Source organism: Tachypleus tridentatus, chromosome 2 (assembly GCF_004210375.1).
Source record: "Tachypleus tridentatus isolate NWPU-2018 chromosome 2, ASM421037v1, whole genome shotgun sequence".
Lineage (NCBI taxonomy): Eukaryota > Metazoa > Arthropoda > Merostomata > Xiphosura > Limulidae > Tachypleus > Tachypleus tridentatus.
In genome coordinates, this window is record NC_134826.1 from 131,039,316 (window position 1) to 131,063,125 (window position 23,810).

General features: G+C 33.2%; 1 pseudogene across 1 annotated transcript in view; it reads left to right on the forward strand.

The window, feature by feature from the left end:
• The window catches only part of LOC143245107 (uncharacterized), a 158,019-nt pseudogene that overhangs the window by 127,523 nt on the left and 6,686 nt on the right, over window positions 1-23,810 (forward strand). The window contains exons 17-21 of the transcript XR_013025470.1: window positions 2,125-2,435; window positions 6,645-6,728; window positions 10,525-10,752; window positions 11,549-11,665; window positions 19,530-19,618. The product of XR_013025470.1 is annotated as an uncharacterized LOC143245107 (transcript). The remainder of the gene's footprint in view (window positions 1-2,124; window positions 2,436-6,644; window positions 6,729-10,524; window positions 10,753-11,548; window positions 11,666-19,529; window positions 19,619-23,810) is intronic.

The window sequence follows — 23,810 nt, forward strand, 5'->3', positions numbered from 1 at the left end:
ACATCAGCCCTTTTTCAAAGACTTTTTTTAACTTTATATCTGTTTTTGATCAGATAAACCATAAAGCCTTAATGGCCAGTTTGGAGGTAATCTCCCTCTTCACAGAAGTCCCAACTACCGAAACCTACAAGATAAATTTAGAACTTTGGATCCAAGACCCTAACCCATTGATACGCATCCCCAGCAATCAATTAGCAACCCTTATAGAATTTACTACTACTAAAACTAACTTTATGTTCAATAACCAAAACTACCTACAGATAAATGACCTAAGTATGGGGAATCCCGTGTCACCAGTTCTAACCAACATTTTTATGACACAGATTGAATCTCAAGCGATCAATTTACTAAAGTCTTACACCCACCACTGTAGTGGTACAAATATGTTGGCCATACAGTTGCTGGATTCACATCCACAGAACACACACTTAGTTTTCTCAACCGCTTTAACGCTATACATATTAAGTTCAACTGTGAACAAGAAAAAAAACACACTAAGCAATCAGTATTTCTCAACCTGAAGATCACAAGAACCGACACATTGTTCAAAACAGAAATTCACAGAAAAATCACCCATACTGGACTATACATTCCTTGGGACTCAGCACATGAAATAAAACATATTAAGAAAACAAATAAACACAGCCACAAAACTATGTTCACCAGATACAATTAACGACGAAATCAACAAAATAAAACAAAACTTTATCAAAATCTACAAATTCCTCCCAAGACCGTTGAAAAAATTATACACAAACACACACCTAGATCAACAACAAACAAACAATAACAAATCCCAAGAAACTACAAAACTTTACACTGCTGCATACCATATATTCCCGATATCAGCGAAAATATAATCAACATTTGATAAAAACTTATAACAAAACACAACATTCCAGTCAACACCAAATTTATTCAAAAACCAGGTACAAAACTAAAGTCCATACTATGTTAAAACTACACTGGCAAGCACAACACAACATAATTTATAAAATACAATACAATGTAACAACTGACACAATTTGCATTGGAAAAACAATCAGAAAAGTTGAAACCAGATTCAAAGAAAAAAAAAAAAGAACACCTTCACACCTACTAATTAATAACCTAACATATACTGCATCGCCCCCTACAATTTCGTACCCGTTTATACTCTCGTCCCTGAGATGTGACCGGTAAGGGTTAGTTGCAAACTCTTTTGTTGACCTTGAAATGGCCTGAGAAGGTCGAAACGTTGTTCTCAACTTTATTTTGGTAAAATTGTTAATACCCATACCAGCCGTTTTGAGATACATTTTTACGTCAAATAAGTTTCTCTTCATCGTATAGTTTGCTTGTTTTTTTAATTTCGCACAAAGTTACTCAAGGGCTAGCTTTGCTAGCCGCCCCTCATTTAGCAGTGTAAGACTAGAGGGAAGGCAGGTAGTCATCACCACCCACCGCCAACTCTTGGGCTATTCTTTTACCAACGAATAGTAGGATTGACCGTCACATTATAAAGTCCCCACGACTGAAAGGGCGACCACGTTTGGCGCGAGGGGATGCGAACTCGCGACCCTTAGATTACGAGTCGCACGCCTTAACACGCTTGGTCATACCGCCATTGTATAGTACAGTTGTTATTATGAATCAAAAAATAAGGAACTTTTTACCGTAAAATATAATTAAATATGACAATCTTACTTACGTTGAGAAATTTTAACAAAAATTACTCCTGTAATAAAAGTTATTTTCAAGTTTTATTATTTTCTTAGTAATCGTAGTATGTATACATACGTATTTGATTAAGAAGTGTTTATTAGTGAAACATTTATTTTACTGAATTTGAATAATAACATAATTATGTGACTGATAAGATAGTTTTATAATTATAATATTCATAAAACTTTCACTCCATAATTTTAATTCATTTCTAGTTTTACATAAGAAATAGTAAATATGAAAACAGAATCAAGCTCCTTGTACACGATATACATTCTATTTTTCTCTGTGCTTCCATCTATTGGTTTATATGCAAAACAACAAATTTCACATGCAGAAAGTATTTCTCAAACGGCTTTAGAAAATCATTGCAAAGAGTTACTTACGTTAAAGGGTTTGGTTTTGGTTTTGTTTTTACAGCTGTATCAACCTCAAAACAGTCATTTCTCTCGTCTAAATTATCCATTCGATCTCGTTCCAACCCGGCATCCTCTTCCACCTCTCCATTATCTCGCTTGTGTCGTGCTACGTCCCCTTCTTCCGCCGGTATTACCCCCTTGACTCAGACTCCCATTCTAGAAGATTCTTCTTCAACGCCCTCCTCCATCCAGGATCTGACGCAAAATCCCAGAACATGTGAGATTTCTTCTGGAAGAGAAGTAACCATAGAAATCGTTAAAGAAAAACTTGGTCTTGGTCTAAGTATCATCGGCGGAAGCGATACTCCCCTAGTGAGTTATTTATTGTATTATGTTAGACAATCAGGATGAATTGTAACGAGTGACAGACCAAATAAACACGATGCGTTATGTAAGAGTTGTCTCATAAAAGTAATTAGGGCAAGACCCTGGCAGCAAAATAAAACCGGCTCAGAAGGTGGTCGCCAGATGAATAGAAATCACAGGATGTTACATAAGGGTTACATAATACGTAAATTATGCTGAAAGTTAAGCGTTACGTAACTGTTATGTACTAGGTACCAGAAAGCGCAAATATCTTAGGGAGAGATAGTGACATAGGTCCAAGAAGTGCTTTATAAGTAAAACATTAAATCTGCTATTTTAATCTCTAGTTGTCATCAACCAGGCCCGGATTATTTATCAGGGACAGTGCCTTGAGGCCTACGAACAGAAGGCCCCACAATCATCTTCATGTGACACTGTCATCAACTTTATAATTTTCGCTTATATATTTAATTGTGTTCGTTTTACAAAATCGGACAATGTTTCTATAGGCAGAATGCGTTACTAGATGGATTGTGTTCTATAGCTGGGCGCCATATTGTGGTAATAAGATTGGTACTAATAGAGAATGCTGTTTCTATGAACGAATAGTGAAATAAATGATTTTCTCAACACAGGGTATCTCAATACGTGATTCTGTCATCAACGTTTAGATTTAATTATATACCCTAAAGAGTTGCAAGTAAAACCATTAACACCATTACATACGGCACTTTTTATTGCACGTGCTGTCTTAATTTATCCATTATTTAAAGGAGATAAACATTGTAGCATAGCCAGTAATTTAGCTAATGTACTTTTACAGTTATCCATCACTTTATGTATAAATTATTTCGCTAATTCACTAGTTTTTAGTTTTTACTTCTATTTTTTAACTTGCACGACACATTTTTTGCATTTTTTAACGTTCGACATGTAAAACAATCATTAATGTCACTAATTCACTTGTTCTATAGTTTTTATTTTTCCAGTTAATATATTGTATAACACATATTCAACCTGAAAAGAACGTTTACAAAATCTCTCGATAACTTGATTTTCTACCCGTTCTTTAGAAGTTGATTTGTTTCGTGGCAGTTTAAAGGATCTGTGTAAATAGTTATGCTTAACAATTATTGTTGTAGAAAACTATAATCTTACCTTCTTTGTACTTATTTTCACAGACCTTTGTCAAGAGCTTAGTTTCTCACTGGCTTAAATTAACAACGTATAAGCATTCTTTCAATTTCTATCTCAAGGACATTAATCTAAATCTCTTCCTATAACTAATGTAATAAATGAATGATTTACTGTTCAACCAATCACTTTATTGTTATAGAAAGTATATAGCATAACGAAAAGTACCATTTTATGATTTTCTATAGAACATTCACCTGAAGGACAAAACATACTACTACTCAATTAAAATTCATAAAACTTTATGGTTCTAGACAACATCTTACATACTAGCTTTATGTGTAAATCAAAACATCTGTAGCGGTTTTATCTGCACTGGTTTCTAACTCTCACTAATACTGTCTGAGAGATCCAACTCAAAATGCCGTTTAAAAATTTGATTGTCGGAAAAATATGTCCCCCGCTGGTACAGCAATAAGTCTACGGATTTACAAAGCTAAAATCAGGAGTTAGATTCTCCTCGGTGGGTTCAGCAGATAGCCCGATGTGGCTTTGTTATAAGAAAACACACAGAAGAATATAGAGGGCTGGATACATCATCACGTGAGCAGATAATCAGTCCATCTTTAAAGCTGATATAATAAAACGTCAACATCATTGAAAGGTTTGAAATCAGGAAACGTTTCTGACATAAAAACATGTCTTTGGGTAAAATATTTAATTTCAAGTTTCTGAAGAAATGTATGATAATAAAGTCGTATCAGTTTATGATAATTCAAACACGTGCATATATTAAATATTTGTTGACAACTCAGAAATGTTATTACATTATAGCATTTAACCCTAATAGTTCACTAAAGTATTAACTACGTTTTGTTTTACAAATTAACATAGTTTATATAAAAAAAGGTGAAAATCATAATCTTAAAATGATTTGTAATTGTCAATTACATGATAATTCCTTCATGTTTTATAAATCACATTTATTTACTGTTTATCATTACACTTTGCAAAACAGTGTAAAATCACGTACTTAACAAACATGCCGAATCATTTATTGAAAAGTTCAAAATACACTTATGTATTATAAACATCGTAGCTTTATTTTTTATTTATGTTTTGTGACACCAGCAATATCATTTTCTCTCTCTACGTATGGGCTTTCATTTGTAAGTTCAGAAAAAAAAACTAGTTTATTGTCTATTTTACATTTAAAAAACAGATATATTACTCACATTGGGCTATCTGTTTTCTCCACCGTGGGGAACAGAACGCCGGATTTTAGCGATGGAAGTCAGTAGACTTATTGTTGTCCCACCAGGAAATAAGAGTGTTATAATAGCTGTTTTGTTAACATAATATAATTAACTCCAGAAACCAATAGCATAATAACATGCTAAAACACTTTCATACACCCTGTAATTAGATCAGCATCCAACTGAACAATTCAGTTACTGAAACACCACCCACCATAACAGCACTAACTGTAGTGCCACAATTTGGCATCTGCCTGTAGAACCTTAATAACACTGTCCGCCTATGGGAGCACCGTCAGCATTTGTAAAACATGTGTAACATGTAAATGAACACTATAAAATAACTATCAACATAGTTATATAGATAAAGGAACAGTCTATGAATCTATTTGCTCCATAAAGCCAAACTAGTCAAACAGTAAGATTGAAAGTTAAATGATTTCATCACGAAAAATCTATCCTGAAAAGGATAGTTATTTATAAATGTATGATATGCAGATAAGGTGAAATACTATTCATTAATCGATCATCCTATAAACTAATGTAACATTATCCTTAGTAGCTTCATCCGCCTATAGTAATAATGTCCTATCAAATATTTTATTAAAAACACATTTATTGTTGTACACAATACTTAGAAATTAACCACTAAAAATAATAGTTTGATTCAAACAGTATAGATATGGATGACGTATTGAGACATCTTACCATAAACTCATCATTCTATTGAGCTGTCCACTTAGTACCGCCATTTACCTATACAAATACTACCCTTAGTAACGCCATCTGCCTATAGAAATACAATTAAATATATAAGCAAAAACTATAAAGTTGATCAGAACTATATATTAAAATAACAGATTTAATATTTTGCTTATAAAACGAAAGTGTAATTCTGATAAAATCTTCTAAGTACTTATAATTGTAAAAACGTTATGCAAATTAAATAACTTATTAGTCTGAAGAGTTTGATTGTTACCATTAAGTTGATATCATGTTGACCTACATCCCCTCTAGTGTTTCACTCGTGAACTAACTGCACGATCATCACACTAGCATGCCTTTTGGTGCCATTTCGTGGAACTATGACCCTAGGAACAAACTCTCTGATTCCACTTCTTGGAAAATATGATATTATCTCTTATCTAAGACAGTCCCGTCCTTTAGTGCTACTTCCTGGATGTTATTGCCATTAAGTATCTATTACATAATATTTGTCCCCTTCAGTAGATAATTCTACGTATTTACAACGCTATAATCAGGGATTCAATTTTCCACAGTGAACACAGTAGTGACTTTGTTATAAGAAAACACACGCATAAATAATAATTACGTAGCCATCAGGTGTCGGCGTAATTTGCTCTGTATGTAACTCTTAAGCGGCATCCTTTGATCTCCATTCACCTTGTTACCCCCCATTGAGGCGCCATCGTTTTGCCATTAGGGTTCGCTTTGCATACTCATAAGAAATTCTCCCAGTAATATAAATACAGTTACTTAACTACGCTAAAAATCTACTATCTCAGTAAAAAGCCCAATGGTAGGACTGATTAGTCCTGAAAAAGTAATTATCTCGATGCTATTCATAAAGTCCTAATTCAATGTGTTCTTAAGAACTGTTAGATTACCAGATATTGATCGTAGAATCTTATGTTTCAATATGCTGGGACCACAGACAGAAGTAACCATTTTTTGAATTAAGAATACAAATCTTTTCTCCACTATTATAAACCTTTACTTTATCTTCTATCTCTTTCTGATGGGTATCATTATATACTATAAAAAATAATGGTTGATTTTATTATTTTTGTGTACTACTTACTAGAGAACAGTTTTAATCCATGAGGTTTATCCAGATGGCGCTGCAGCAGTAGATGGAAGGTTGAAACCCGGGGACCAAATAAACGAGGTTTGATCTAGTTTTTGTGTTGCTCGTTGTTGTATAATGAAATTAATATTTTATAATGAACTCCCGTATTAATGTGGTTTTTGTATATTCTTAGAACTGGCATCAGTAGTATGAACATTTAGGTTTAAATTCTATTAACACTGTGTTGTCTAAAGCAAGTTTAAGTACAGTGACGGTAAACTGAAATGTAACACTAGGAGTTTTGGTGCTGACTTGTGGTAAACTTAGAAACAAAATTATGTGTTTTCGAAAGCTACATTATCCCATTAAGCTTGACAAACTATTATAACATACGTCCTAATTTAAGATTATGTTTGAGATATTAAATTGATAACATGATTAATATAATAAACTTAATGTATTCGACTTCTCGCCACATCATAAGGTTGCTTACCTACGATAACATTCATGTTTTACTGTCACCGAGAGATTTAGCATGCTCTAACTTTACTGTTTTGGTTTAAAAAGCAAATACGGATATTAGTATGGAAGATAATTCGTGGAAACTCTGAAAAACTTTATATTGGTTGATATGCATATGGTAACAATTTTAAATTTATTGAACCATATAGTAGATTATTCAGACTACTTAAGATGTTAATGTATCGAACCATGCCTTACAGATGTGTATGCTAGATTATTCAGATTACTTAAGATGTTAATGTATTGAACCATGCCTTACAGATGTGTATGCTAGATTATTCAGACTACTTCAGATGTTAATGAATAGAACCATGCCTTACAGATGTGTATGCTAGATTATTCAGACTACTTAAGATGTTAATGAATAGAACCATGCCTCACAGATGTGTATGGTAGATTATTCAGACTACTTCAGATGTTAATGAATAGAACCATGCCTTACAGATGTGTATGCTAGATTATTCAGACTACTTAAGATGTTAATGAATAGAACCATGCCTTACAGATGTGTATGCTAGATTATTCAGATTACTTAAGATGTTAATGTATCGAACCATGCCTCACAGATGTGTATGGTAGATTATTCAGACTACTTAAGATGTTAATGTATAGAACCATGCCTTACAGATGTGTATGGTAGATTATTCAGACTACTTAAGATGTTAATGTATCGAACCATGCCTTACAGATGTGTATGCTAGAGTATTCAGACTACTTAAGATGTTAATGAATAGAACCATGGCTTACAGATGTGTATGGTAGATTATTCAGACTACTTAAGATGTTAATGTATCGAACCATGCCTTACAGATATGTATGGTAGATTATTCAGACTACTTAAGATGTTAATGTATCGAACCATGCCTTACAGATGTGTATGCTAGATTATTCAGACTACTAAAGATGTTAATGAATAGAACCATGCCTTACAGATGTGTATAGTAGATTATTCAGACTACTTAAAATGTTAGTCAAGGACAATTATGAAGAAAAGTTGGATATTAATGAGAGAACATTAACAGAATGAGTCCATAGTTTAATCACGTCAGCTTTGCTGTGAATTGGTTTAAACTTAAAGTTCATAAACTGCAAATGATTAATAGAAAAATTAGTGATGGCCTAGTATGTGAGAATCAACCATTGCATTTAACGAAAATTTAAAGTGAAACGTTTATAAGTAATTTCTATAATATTGATGAGTGTGGTCTTTGTTTAACTGATGTAATTCACAGCAAAGTATAAATCATTATTGGTTAACAAAAACCTTCGGGGTTTTGCCAGGTTAGTGGACCGGGTAATAATTTTTCTCCTCGAATTTAATTTAGTTTGTTACGTGGGTTTTTTTTTTCCTTTAGATCTTTGGCAATAAGAAACTAATCTGCTATGAATATTGTAAATCATAAAACATTAATACCTACCTCTTTGTGATATCACGTTTGTTACTATCTGTAATCTTGACTTACTGTCAGATACACACTTTTGTGAAAGAGGTTTACAACAAATATTAAATTGAACAATAACGAGATAACTCTTTCATGTAAAGAAAAGAACTAAGTTCTCTATCAAGAAAAAAAGATGCTATTATTTTTGTTATCTAAAGTTTAAGTTAAAAGTTACAAAAATTAACACACTGTACTGTAAAGCGTTTTAGACTTAAGATGCGTTGGTTCAGAATATAATTAGAACAATCTTTTTTTTAACTTAATTTTCGTAAATTCTGTTCGATTAGAATCTTCTTTTCCATTGTATTTCTGTACTCGTTGAACGTTTTCCGTCGTTTGATGGAAGTCTGAATAGTAAAAATGAACAAGACTTCCGTTGTCACAGTAAAAAATAAGTCAGACCTTGAGCAAGCGGCATGTATCACAAGTAAACGCGAAACGGAAACACGCTCGCGAAATTGACGCTTATTCCGATTTCTCTACCACCTCGTCCACAAGGGGTCTGGATGCCAGATGTCTTATACAGGATGTTTGTCGTGACAGAGTCTGTGTGTGTCATTATTTTCTTCCTAAACTGATCTGACAGCTTGAAAAAAATGTCTACGCCATCAAGAAATTCGCGTGAGATTTATGATTTAAAATAAAGTCTTGTACTTATGGTCCTTATTGGCACCTAGCAGGCTTCTAGTACAAAAATCCCAAATTCTAATTTATAAACATGTATTTATTTATTCAAGAGGAATTACTGACAGTCCAGAATTATTCTTTGGATCGAAAACAAAGAACGAGATTTTATTTAATTATTATTTGCTAATGGGAGATCCGCAGAAAGAACTGAGTATATATTTTAACAATTGTTATATTAATTGTACTCAGGTCAAAACAATGAACATTCTGGCTGTTACATTTGCTTCTTTTAATCTTCCAATATGAGAGCGTAGCATATACATCTTTTCTTTGAATGAGGGGGGTTGAACTAATGGGCTAGCCATACATTTAAGTTACCCTTTCTTCTTCTTTTTAACTGCTCCCCCCCACTAGTACAGGGTATATCTTCGAATTTACAACGCTAAAATCAAGAGTTTGATTCCCCTCGGTGGACTCAGCAGATAGCGCGATGTAGCTTTGCTAGAAGAAAACACACACGCGCCTTTATATTCTGTCCCCCTCTGGTACACCATTACGTCTCTGGATTTACAACGCTAAAATCAGGGGTTCGATTCCCCTCGTTAGACTCAGCAGATAGATAGCCCGATGTGGCTTTGCTCTAAGAAAACACGCACACACACGCCTTTATATTCTGTCCCCCGTTGGTACAGCAATAAGTCTACGGATTTACAAAGCTAAAATCAGGGGTTAGATTTCCCTCGGTGGGCTCAGCAGATAGCTCGATGTGGCTTTGCTATAAGAAAACACACACACACTCTTTTTAACTTTTCAAATACAAGAGTTAAGAGTGAAGACTTAGAATTGCTTGCCTAATAAGCTGTTATAAAGCCATATGAATTTAAATTGTCTTATTGTCTTAAGTTTTCAAAACGTGTTTTGAATTATGAACGATTGCTTTAAATGTTCACACTTGTATTGAATTATGTTAAAGAAGTTATTGGTGTTGGGTATTAAACACAAAGCTACACAAACGACTGCCTGTGCTCTGCCCACCTTGGGTATCGAAACTCGGTTTCTAGTGGTATAAGTCCGCAGACATATCGCTGTGCCACTGTAGGGTCTTAAGCAAGTCAGTAATTATCCAAATTAGCACTTGAGATTATTTATGTCAATTTTATTACAATACGCATGTTATTCGATACCGTGGTAAGCTTGCAGATTATTAAACTATTCACAGTAATCAAACGTAATTGAACATTCGTTTAACGCTTGCGTATTTTCTACAAACTTTTATGTATGTTCAGTTTTTACACCTTTTACAGGTGAACAGTGAAGATCTAAGAGAGGCTTCTCATGAAAGAGCAATAACAGTACTGCGACAGACGCCCTCTACCGTTAGAATAACTTTGTACCGCGAAGAAGATCACGACTATAGTAGAGGAAACAGTTTCGAAATCGTAGAGGTCGATCTTATCAAAAAGGCGGGAAGAGGGTTAGGCCTCAGTATCGTCGGCAGAAAAAGCGGCCCTGGAGTTTTTATATCAGAAGTGGTGAGCGTTTATTTCTACACCTTTTCAGACCTCTGTCCTCACCACAAACCACGAAAATGCCCTTGTGAATTCATAGCGTGCGCTTCGATAAATGAATTATTTTTTGAGTCTGGTAACTTGGTTTCATCTGCTGATAACAAAATCTATATTTAATGCGTTTTTAGAGATACAGTGTTGATAGATGTGTCGAGGGATGAATTGGTGGTAAGTAAACACATCCTGTTTTACATTTAATGGCAGCTCAATATTGTTGTGGCAATAGAACATCGGTCGTTGTCATGGTTACTAGTTCATTGGACCACCTACTGTATAAATATTAATTAGCTATATTTTTAGTCATGTATACTAATTACTGAGGATATAAATATAGAAAAGGTATAATTATAAAATTCTAATCATATAAATATATAATTAACATTTAAACTAGTTATTAATTATTATATAGAAATAAGTAATTAGTAATTAATTAGAAAGAGCCGTAGCTAATTGTGTAGGCTACCACACATGATAAAGGTAGTTCATTTAAAAACAAAATTATTATTTGAAATGTTGTGAAGAAAACTAAACAGAAGTTAATGAAGGAAAATCTGAGATTTTAACTGTAAACTGAACGATGAAAAAAGGCTACGTTCTAAAAATATCTAACAATTCGTTCCAATTTTAAACTTTTATGTTGTGATAACGTAGTGGCTAACAGGAATTGGATGTTACTTGTTTGTTTGTTTTTTTACTCAATCAGGAACTTACTTATCTAGATGTCCCATCATTTTGAAAATGCAAATGGTTTATTTTTCAGATGAAAGGGGGCGTAGCAGAGGCAGACGGGAGATTAACACGCGGAGATCACATACTAGAGGTGAACAACCAGGATCTCAGAACGGCAACACAAGAATTCGCAGCAGCTGTTTTAAAGGTGAGGTTTTGTTTCGCCTTTCGGTTATTTGAGCTTGGATCTAATTTTCAACAGAAAGTTTCCATTTGACTAATTCATGATGCTATAATAAGATAAATCTCTATATACAATGACAAGATTTCAAACAATAGGAACGGTCTCGTTAACAGTACGTTAAAAGAACATAATTCGTTTGCTTCGTTAGTTTATTAACAAAATATGCAAGGAAACAGGTTTCTTTTCAACGTTAGAAACACGCGCTTTTTTTAAGATTTGTGTGAGCGGTTAAAGAATTATTTTTTTTAACCATAGTTTTCGTACCTTAATATTAATTCGGAAAGTTTATGGTGTTTTATCTTGTTAGAACATGCACGAGTGTTAAACTAAGTACTTTAATATTTACTAGAACGGAACATAATTATAGATTGTAATGCAAGAAAAATTATATTATAAACTATAACATGTTGTAGGCACACATCATGTGGTTAAAGTCTTTTATACATTTATTTCAAACTGTTAGAGGTAACTTAAAACTGATTTTTGTTTTCACTATCCCACGTGGTTTAAAGTTTTTAAACGTTATGTTTCAATCTATTACACGTGCTTTATTGGTTATTATTCTATTATACTTTTACTAATAATTCTAACTCTATAATTTTATACTATAAATATTATTTCATATTATTACCTTAGCTTATAGTTTTAGGACTCATCTAAATCTGCTGGTCTTCCCCCTAATGGCTCAGCGATAAGTCGAAAGGTTTATAATGTTCCAAATTGGGTTTCGATACCCATATTGGAAACAACGCAAATAGCTCATTGTGTGCTTGACAACGTAAAAGAACAAGCGAACTACACTGGCCAAGTCTGATCTTTTATCTCGGTGCGATAGTGCTTGCTAGGACATCGGCCTAAATTGGCAAAACGTTTTACCACAGAGTAGACATATAGGGTGGCCCGTAAGTCCCTACCCATCCATATATCTTGTGTATCCAGTATATCTGTGTGCTGTCCCTCATTCTCGCTGCATAATATTATGCGACGTACTTGTCACAATACTCTCTTCAAGTGTAAATGGGCTTACATCGGCCATATTTCTCTGAAAAAAAAAATTTATAATACATGCTAATTGAATATAACATAATAACATATGGATGAGTAGGAACTTACGGGCCACCCTGTACAGCGTGGGTAACAGTATTTGTTATTTCTAATTTACTCTTATCATTTGTATTATAAAGGTTATTTCCAGTTATATTATCTTAATTTATAGATTAAAGTGACCTAGCCAAGTATAACTTTAACACAGTATGGTAGTTCGTACTTGGACATCGACTTAACAAGTGAAACTTTTATTGGGATATCAGATTTCCAAACCGAAAAAAAAACAGCATAACTTAGCCCTTGTCTCTAATTTCAAAATGGTTACTGCATATTTGAAATAATTTTTTATTTAATTTACATTTCTTGAACTGTTCCGTAATATTCCTAAATATATTAATATTGTTTTCAACTGCTTTTTTGTTTTGGTGATACACGCACAAATATGAGTAAAATTTTCAAATTATACATAAAAAAATCTTTACTCATTTACTTTATCCAATTCTACATAAAATAGGCCACTTCGTAGCAGGTTTTATTCAATAATCCATACCATATTGAAACATACTACTTTTAGGTTTTAGCGTTTGAAACATTTTTACACATGTTTTTGTGAATAATTAACGAAATGTAGAAGTTATTTGTGTTTTTTTTTCTTCATTAACTAGCCATAGAATTCAGTGTTTTCACAGAGTGCACTGCCGTAACATTCTCCATATTCAGACCTGCGCAGACATGGGTTTCCCTCCACGGAACTTTTCGAGAAAATTTGACGGTAGGAGAGTACGTGTTACAGCAATGAGCGAGTTAAGTAGGCCTATTACAGTCGTGATTCAATGTTACCTGACAATTTGATGTCTTTATCATAAATCTGGGGTGTTTTTGCGTGTCCTGAAAAACATTTTTCACTCCACATCCTCTTTGTGTGTTCTTACGTGAAAAAACATTTTCAGGACACTGGGACAAACAATAAAAAAAAAAACTGTCCCAACAAAACTGGGACGTCTGATCACTCTAAACCTCTAACCACAGTGCTGGTTATATTTAATACATCTATTTTTTAATAAATTTTATCTTCATTTGATGTTCATTTTTCATCATAATATTTATTCTGCATTATAAACTTTGTATATGGATTTAGAACTAGCATAAGCTTCATGGGCTTAGGGTTGAAAATACTGTATGAGTAACAAAATTTGTTTTTGAATTTTGCGCAAAGCTACACGAGGGCTATCTGCGTTAGCCGTCCCTAATTTGGCATGTAATTCTAGAGGGAAGGTAACTAATCATCACCACCCACCGCCATCTGTTGGACTATTCTTTTACCAACGAATAGTGGGATTGATCGTCACATTATAACGCCGCCACGGATGAAAGGACAAGCATGTTTGGTGCGACGGGGATGCGAACCCGCAATCCTCAGATTACGAGTCTAACGCTTTTGTCCACCTGGCCATGCCGGGCCTAACAACGTTTGAAAATTGTGGTTAAATAGCTGTGTTCGTTAGTAGGTATATAGTTTTACTCTTCTTCCATGTGTTTACTTCCTTTAGTAGGTATATAGTTTTACTCTTCTTCCATGTGTTTACTTCCTTTAGTAGGTATATAGTTTTACTCTTCTTCCATGTGTTTACTTCCTTTAGTAGGTATATAGTTTTACTCTTCTTCCATGTGTTTACTTCCTTTAGTAGGTATATAGTTTTACTCTTCTTCCATGTGTTTACTTCCTTTAGTAGGTATATAGTTTTACTCTTCTTCCATGTGTTTACTTCCTTTAGTAGGTATATAGTTTTACTCTTCTTCCATGTGTTTACTTCCTTTAGTAGGTATATTTCATTCTACGTGGTATGAACTTATCATATAGTGTTAACTCATTTTTGTATGAATAACACGTGGTCTAAAGTCGTTAACTTGTTCATTTTTCATCATTCTACGTGGTATGAACTTATCATATAGTGTTGACTCATTTTTGTATGAATAACACGTGGTCTAAAGTCGTTAACTTGTTCATTTTTCATCATTCTACGTGGTATGAACTTATCATATAGTGTTAACTCATTTTTGTATGAATAACACGTGGTCTAAAGTCGTTAACTTGTTCATTCTTCATCATTCTACGTGGTATGAACTTATCATATAGTGTTGACTCATTTTTGTATGAATAACACGTGGTCTAAAGTCGTTAACTTGTTCATTTTTCATCATTCTACGTGGTATGAACTTATCATATAGTGTTAACTCATTTTTGTATGAATAACACGTGGTCTAAAGTCGTTAACTTGTTCATTCTTCATCATTCTACGTGGTATGAACTTATCATATATATTGTGTTAACTCATTTTTGTATGAATAACACGTGGTCTAAAGTCGTTAACTTGTTCATTCTTCATCATTCTACGTGGCATGAACTTATCATATATATTGTGTTAACTCATTTTTGTATGAATAACACGTGGTCTAAAGTCGTTAACTTGTTCATTCTTCATCATTCTACGTGGTATGAACTTATCATATAGTGTTAACTCATTTTTGTATGAATAACACGTGGTCTAAAGTCGTTAACTTGTTCATTTTTCATCATTCTACGTGGTATGAACTTATCATATATATTGTGTTAACTCATTTTTATATGAATAACACGTGGTCTAAAGTCGTTAACTTGTTCATTTTTCATCATTCTACGTGGTATGAACTTATCATATAGTGTTGACTCATTTTTGTATGAATAACACGTGGTCTAAAGTCGTTAACTTGTTCATTTTTCATCATTCTACGTGGCATGAACTTATCATATATATTGTGTTAACTCATTTTTGTATGAATAACACGTGGTCTAAAGTCGTTAACTTGTTCATTTTTCATCATTCTACGTGGTATGAACTTATCATATATATTGTGTTAACTCATTTTTATATGAATAACACGTGGTCTAAAGTCGTTAACTTGTTCATTTTTCATCATTCTACGTGGTATGAACTTATCATATAGTGTTAACTCATTTTTGTATGAATAACACGTGGTCTAAAGTCGTTAACTTGTTCATTCTTCATCATTCTACGTGGCATGAACTTATCATATATATTGTGTTAACTCATTTTTGTATGAATAACACGTGGTCTAAAGTCGTTAACTTGTTCATTCTTCATCATTCTACGTGGCATGAACTTATCATATATATTGTGTTAACTCATTTTTGTATGAATAACACGTGGTCTAAAGTCGTTAACTTGTTCATTCTTCATCATTCTACGTGGTATGAACTTATCATATATATTGTGTTAACTCATTTTTGTATGAATAACACGTGGTCTAAAGTCGTTAACTTGTTCATTCTTCATCATTCTACGTGGCATGAACTTATCATATATATTGTGTTAACTCATTTTTATATGAATAACACGTGGTCTAAAGTCGTTAACTTGTTCATTCTTCATCATTCTACGTGGCATGAACTTATCATATATATTGTGTTAACTCATTTTTGTATGAATAATACGTGGTCTAAAGTCGTTAACTTGTTCATTCTTCATCATTCTACGTGGTATGAACTTATCATATAGTGTTAACTCATTTTTGTATGAATAACACGTGGTCTAAAGTCGTTAACTTGTTCATTCTTCATCATTCTACGTGGCATGAACTTATCATATATATTGTGTTAACTCATTTTTATATGAATAACACGTGGTCTAAAGTCGTTAACTTGTTCATTCTTCATCATTCTACGTGGCATGAACTTATCATATATATTGTGTTAACTCATTTTTGTATGAATAACACGTGGTCTAAAGTCGTTAACTTGTTCATTCTTCATCATTCTACGTGGCATGAACTTATCATATATATTGTGTTAACTCATTTTTGTATGAATAACACGTGGTCTAAAGTCGTTAACTTGTTCATTCTTCATCATTCTACGTGGTATGAACTTATCATATATATTGTGTTAACTCATTTTTGTATGAATAACACGTGGTCTAAAGTCGTTAACTTGTTCATTCTTCATCATTCTACGTGGTATGAACTTATCATATATATTGTGTTAACTCATTTTGTATGAATAACACGTGGTCTAAAGTCGTTAACTTGTTCATTCTTCATCATTCTACGTGGTATGAACTTATCATATATATTGTGTTAACTCATTTTTGTATGAATAACACGTGGTCTAAAGTCGTTAACTTGTTCATTCTTCATCATTCTACGTGGTATGAACTTATCATATATATTGTGTTAACTCATTTTTGTATGAATAACACGTGGTCTAAAGTCGTTAACTTGTTCATTCTTCATCATTCTACGTGGTATGAACTTATCATATATATTGTGTTAACTCATTTTTGTATGAATAACACGTGGTCTAAAGTCGTTAACTTGTTCATTCTTCATCATTCTACGTGGTATGAACTTATCATATATATTGTGTTAACTCATTTTTGTATGAATAACACGTGGTCTAAAGTCGTTAACTTGTTCATTCTTCATCATTCTACGTGGTATGAACTTATCATATATATTGTGTTAACTCATTTTTGTATGAAAAATTACACCAACTTTCATAACATGCATAAACCAAGAACAGATTCGTTATTTTAAATGAAACATCGAACTGGAAACTTAACGATATTTGTTATTTTGGGGAGTGGGGGGGCTTCTGAAAAAGCATTTTTTACCATTGTCTTTGAGACTAAATTTTAGCTCGACGTGGATGTTGTCTCCACATCGACTTTAGTAATAATTTTGTCAGACAAACATTAATAAAAATTATTATACTTTGTTTTAGAGAGAAAACCCGACATGTTCTAAAACCGTTGAATACAAGAGATCAGAACCACAGGGATGTGAAAAATATTGTTTATTGTTTTGTTTTGTTAGTCATGGTAAACTTTGTGTCTTATTATTTGACCATTTTATCAACTGCATGCCGAACATTTGAAAAACTCTCATTTTATCCATTTTCGCAACTATATATACATACATATTACGATATGAAAGTATGTTTTATCCAGTTCCACTATATATACGTTACGGTTTTATCCACTAACACTAACAGTACACTTTACGAAGGTGTTTCTCGAATATGTCAGATTACGGAACCCTTGGCCCCACTCCCAGAGTTTTCTAATGTCCATTCTAGCACAGGCGAGTGTTAAACTTGGCAAAAACATTAAATAAACACATACACACCACAAATGTTTCATCGTCACTGAACAAAAGAAAATGACCTGACACGCGGGTGCTGACCGGTGCTTTAGTCGCTGTAGTAAATCATTTGTGCGGTGATTTTTTTCGCGGATCCACAGGATACGTTCAACGCTTCCCAGTTTGAAAACTACTGGCTTACTGTATGAAATTATGATATTGTCCATTTCAGCAAGTACGTTTTAATAAATATACACTTTATGATGTGAGAGCTTGACGCATCAATAAATATGCACTCTAAGATGTGAGATCTTGACTTTTTAATAAATATGCACCCTAAGATGTGAGAGCTTGACTTTTTATGAACAACAGTAATTGTGTACCTTACTAGCTGGGAATCTGGTATCGTCTAAAGCAAGTTTTACCGCTATTTATTGTATCTTTTTAATAAAATCCTCCAGTGACAAAAATCATCAAGGCTCGACATGACCAGCTGGTCAGTGCTCTGCGGTTCGTGGGTTCAAATCCTCATCACACTAAACAGCTCTCCCTGGTTATAATCAAAATTAAATATGGTGAAACATAAATATAATTATCTAAAAGAAAAGTTGGACATAATTTGAATATTTAATTTTTATATATAATTTGCAACGCTAAGCTGACAGTGTGTCACATTTTTATCTGATTGGAAGGCACATAAAAGCAAGTTGCGAAATTAAAAATAACAAAAAAAAACAATAAATGTGAGGCCTTCCTTGAGCTTGAACCATGGACCAAATAAATCTTTTGACCCCTCTCTATTTGGCAGAGCAAATAATATTGAATGTAACAGAAATAACCGGAATTATTACAAAGTAATTGCTGTTAACATGACAAAGTAAGAAGGCCAACAGTTGGGTTCCATCGCTGCTAGCGGTTTGTATTTTGGACTCCCAACTGATACTTGTCACTTTTATGTGTTTTTACTTAATATAATATGTAGCCTGTTTTTAACATAGAGAAGAAATACAATAAACTACCGCGACAGGATTCCTCTCCTCTCTCCCTATTTGGTTGTTAGTGTTTCAACGGCAGGTATGAGGCTTTCAAGTCTTAGAATTTGGGGCTCGAATCCCACGAAAACACAGCACAGATAGATGACATATGTGCAACTCTGCGTTAGAATACAAACAAACGAAAGCTTGTTTGTTTGTTTAAACATTTCATGCAAATCTACACGATGGCTTTCTGCGCTATCCGTCCATAATTTAGTAGTGTAAGATTAGAGGGAAGGCAGCGTCATCACTTCTTCCGTTAACTCTGGGACTACTCTTTTACCAACGAATAGTGGGAGTGACCGTCGAATTATGGCACCCCCACAGCTGAAAAAGCGAACATGTTAGGTGTGACGGGGATTCAAACCCGCAACCCTAAGATTACGAGTCGAGCGCCCAAACCACGTGGTCATGCCAGGTCACAAACGAAAGCACCGCCAAGAACGTGGTGGGTTTAACGGATATTACAAACTTATTTTTTTTAGACCCCAAATGAAGGTTATTTACAAGAATGATGAAGGTTTATACCGAATGTGTTGATTTTTTTTTTAAACCGGACTGAAAAAAAAAAGAAGAAGAGATTTGTATGTTTGTTTGTTTTTCCGCAGACGACCACAGGGAGAGTCAATATGAAAGTTGGAAGATTAAAAGGTGGTGCTCGCCGGCGTGACGTAAAACGGAACGACACATCTGACCCGTAAGTTTATCATACGTCTTGTTCCAACATCTGAATACTACCAAACTATATCGCTATAAAGTAAATTATGTACGCATCAACATTCGAACCATTGAAAGGGTAAAAAACAAAATAGGTTTTTACCACGTAACTGCATAATATTTCATTATTTTCAGAAATTTAAATCGACTTCTGTAAGCTTTTTCAAGGAGATAATGTTCCTTCTCTGACTCCATAAGATAATTTAACACATTCTACTTTAGCTCAACAACGTTTCTTTTCGAGCTAAAACAAAATACAGATAAGTATTATTACAAATCATTAGTTACGCGCGATAGTGTTGTCTTTAAGTGTAGTAATATTAAAGTCAGTATGAGACATTATTGTAACATATTCGGTCATGTAATCTGAAAATGAAAAGTTTTAATTAAACTGTCATGCAACATCAAAATGTCTCTATTTTCATACATTGTTCAGTCTTAAGCTGGGATCTTCTATAACAGGTGTTATGTCTTGATGTGTTTCCTTGAAAAATCTAATAATAGAAACAAAAAAAGTTGCCCTTTTATATGTATACAAAAATGCGATCGAGATATGCTTTTTCCTTCAACAAGTTTACACCTCATGAAAATTCTACGTTATTTTACTTAAATATGGTATTAAATTATTCCCTGTAATGTTGCTTCATGTCATAACAATATAAAATGTTCCATATAACCAAGTACCTTTTTTTTTACCATTATTATTAGTACTCCAGTTTTGTTTCGAATGTTATCTCGTAGAATATTGAAGCAGTAAAACTAATGTACACTTAATACCGTAGAATAAATATATACGAGTTTTAAACTTATTTAGTAGTATAGTTAAGCTTTATTTTGTCATACCAGTTGTGTATACTTTATATCAGTTCATGAACGTTTTCAATTTTCTGAACTACCTTCACCTCTTTTATTTTTTCTTTCTCCCCTGCACTAGAAAACGAAAGTGAAGGTAAGTAATCACAGTATTTGTTTTTCATTTTCGTGTAGTATCTCTCATTGTCCGCTTCCTTGTATATCCCGGATGCACACCTGGTGGCTTGTAAAGTAACATAAGTCACGTGAAGTCTTTAACTCTGTGTTATTAAACCCTTCAGTGTCATAAAACTTTTGTTTTTCACAACACGTGTTGTAAAATGTAAGTTTTATTAGTGTTAATAACTGTAGCCAGTTTGTAAACTACACTAGCTTAACACTTAAAAAACCTCAGAACTAAATAAATTATTTTATTCTAAACTGCTAAATATTGAGAACATTACGAGTGCAAAGTTAATATTAAAAGGAATTCAAATGCTGTGAGTGACTGGGTACTGTTGACTTATGAAACGAATCAATGAAATTCAGTTCTCACTTTAAGAAAGGGGTAAATTGGTTTGTTTTAAGACGAATATTTATTTACAGGTTTGTTATATTTGTGCTGTTTTACATTTTAATAACGAAAGCAACATATTACACTGACTGACCGCTTTATTACGATCTACCATACATGTTTGTTATACATTGGCAGGTTGTAACCAATCTCAAAATCTCTCTTATTTGATACAAGAACAAAACAAGACTTCGATGGTATGTAATTTTATGAACTTGTCAGTAACACTGAGGACAATGCAGATGCCATATCTGGTGCTGGCTGAGATACGAAATACGTGTCAGTGGGTTAAGCGCTATTTATATTACCAACTTTCATGTACATCGACTTTAATGGCATGAAGTAGATTTACTAAATAAATATTAACTATTATCAATTTCATTTAAGTTATTTACAAATCAGAGTTTTATGGTAAGAATTAATAACACACTGTTATTTATTTTTAACAACGATTACTTGTTATATGAACAATAACTAGCTGGAACTTGTGTTGTGGTTTACAGTCTGTGGATAATGGCCAACTGGAGGTATGTGATGTGATGTGGTCTCTAATCTGTGAAATGTACGATGTGATCTACAGGCTGAGGACTAGCTGGAATTGTGTATTGTGCAGTCGGTTTAATCGCGTTACATATTAAATGACAGTCATAAAAAAACCACAAGTACTTGACTCTACTTATGTTGTTAACATAGTGCAAGAAGTGGTACAATAGGCCATGGAATGTTTTCCAGACAGAAGTTATATAACGTAATCTGAATTATGTTACTGATTCCACACTACTGAACAGTAACTCACTCTTCCAAGACGACAATACAACAATTTACCATGTTCTTATCGTCGGAAAGTGGTTTAAAGAACATAATAGAGATTTCTGCCTTCGTTCTTGATCAACACGGCACTGAATCTTAGTCAGACTGTGAATGTGTCGAGCGTATCTCTAAAGTTAACGATATAGTGACCTTTGTAAACAAGATGTAGACGATATTTCTCGTCTGATAACCTTTGTGAACTAGATGCAGACCATACTTCTGATTTCTTAACCCTTGTGAACTGGATATAGACCACATTTCTAATCTGACAATCTCTATCAGGAAATTTTCAGACCATACTTCTCTAGAAACAAGCTACAATCGAACAAGACGTCTTTAGCATCTCGTGAAGACTGTTAGGCCTATCATTGCTGCCACAGGAGGTCCTGTAGCCAATATTAAGTGGAATCATAATAATGTGGTCAATTAGAGTAATTACTGTCAATATGTCTGCTGTTTTGGGTCATTTTTTTTATGTCTTCGTATCACTGAATAATTCTCTGCATAACAATTTACACTAAACATATAAGGTAATATAATTTAAAACTAGGTGGGAAAAATGGAAGATAAAAACATAAATAACAAATTGAATCAGTGAGTAAAGCACTTTACGAAAGTTGATACAAATGAGTCATAGAAACGTTTAATTTTTCGCATAAACGATTATATTTTGAGACGTCTGTAAATAGAAATAATTGCTGAATTAAGGAAGATAAGGCAATTGAATGCTTTAAATATATTTCATTTATAATTACTATGGATTTTTACTCATAAAAGTATCGTCGTTTCTTCCCTTAATTCTGTAAACATGGAGTTTCACCAAGTGCCAACAGCTTCAAACGTGAAGTAATTTTAATCACTAGAATTTGGTAATATTATTTTTTTAACAGATACTTTGTAATTCTTGAGAACTGGATTTATACATTTACTTCTAGGATTTTCAAATCGTTAGTCTTCTTAGTGAGAGTTTAGGATGTTTCACTTAGTTTTGTTGCTTACGATGGTCAGGACTATTAGTTTTATGAAAGCACTTATTATTTTATCGTTGTATTCACGCTTTCTTTAAAAATCTAAAACTGAAGAAATTTTGCACTAGAAAATTCTACTGTTTAGATTTATACAACATTTCACTGCTAAGTACCAAGATTGTGTTATGTTTTATAAGTTGACAGGACTAAATCATTAGATGTTGTCAGATTTTATGTAGGACAGAACTCTTTACAATAGATGTATTTGACTTATTGGCGATAAATTTCAACAATAATTAAACAGCACACAATCCACTTGTTTCAAAATAATATATTCAAAAGAAGTTAAACACATATACAAAAAAATTGTTACACTATTTGTTATCACAACTGTATCCAGAGTTTTAAATAATTGTCTTTGTCGTCAAAGTCCACAGAAGTTGGTTTAATTACTTTAGAACGCTATTTGATAAGACAATTTATTCTTTTCTATTTCTGTTATTATACTAAAAGTTCTGATAATTTCACTTTAGAAATCGCCACTATATGTTTTTTATGACTAAAATCACAATCACGCAGTCTAGTTTCAGTGTTTTTATTTTTACTTTCACTAATTCACTTACATGCACTAACTTGATCACCTAGATATATATATATTGCACGATTAAGGCCTAGAACATTTTAATCATCTATACCCCCAGTGACACAGTGATATGTCTGTGGAATTACAACGTCAGAAACCAGGTTTCGATACTCGTGGTGAGCAGACCACAGATAGCTCATTGTTTAGCATTATGCTTAACTACAAACAAACAAAACGAACAAAGAACTTTCTACAGACTACGAGACGTTATAATGTAACAATACACGCTTAAAATAAAATAAAAAATTCAGGTGACTCGAATAACGTGCGTTTACAAGTAGACAACTGAACTACAGAACAAATGATTCGTAAACAGTTACATAAGCAAACCTGGGATACATTATCGCTTCTAAAAATATTAAATTTAACACATTATAACTTTCAT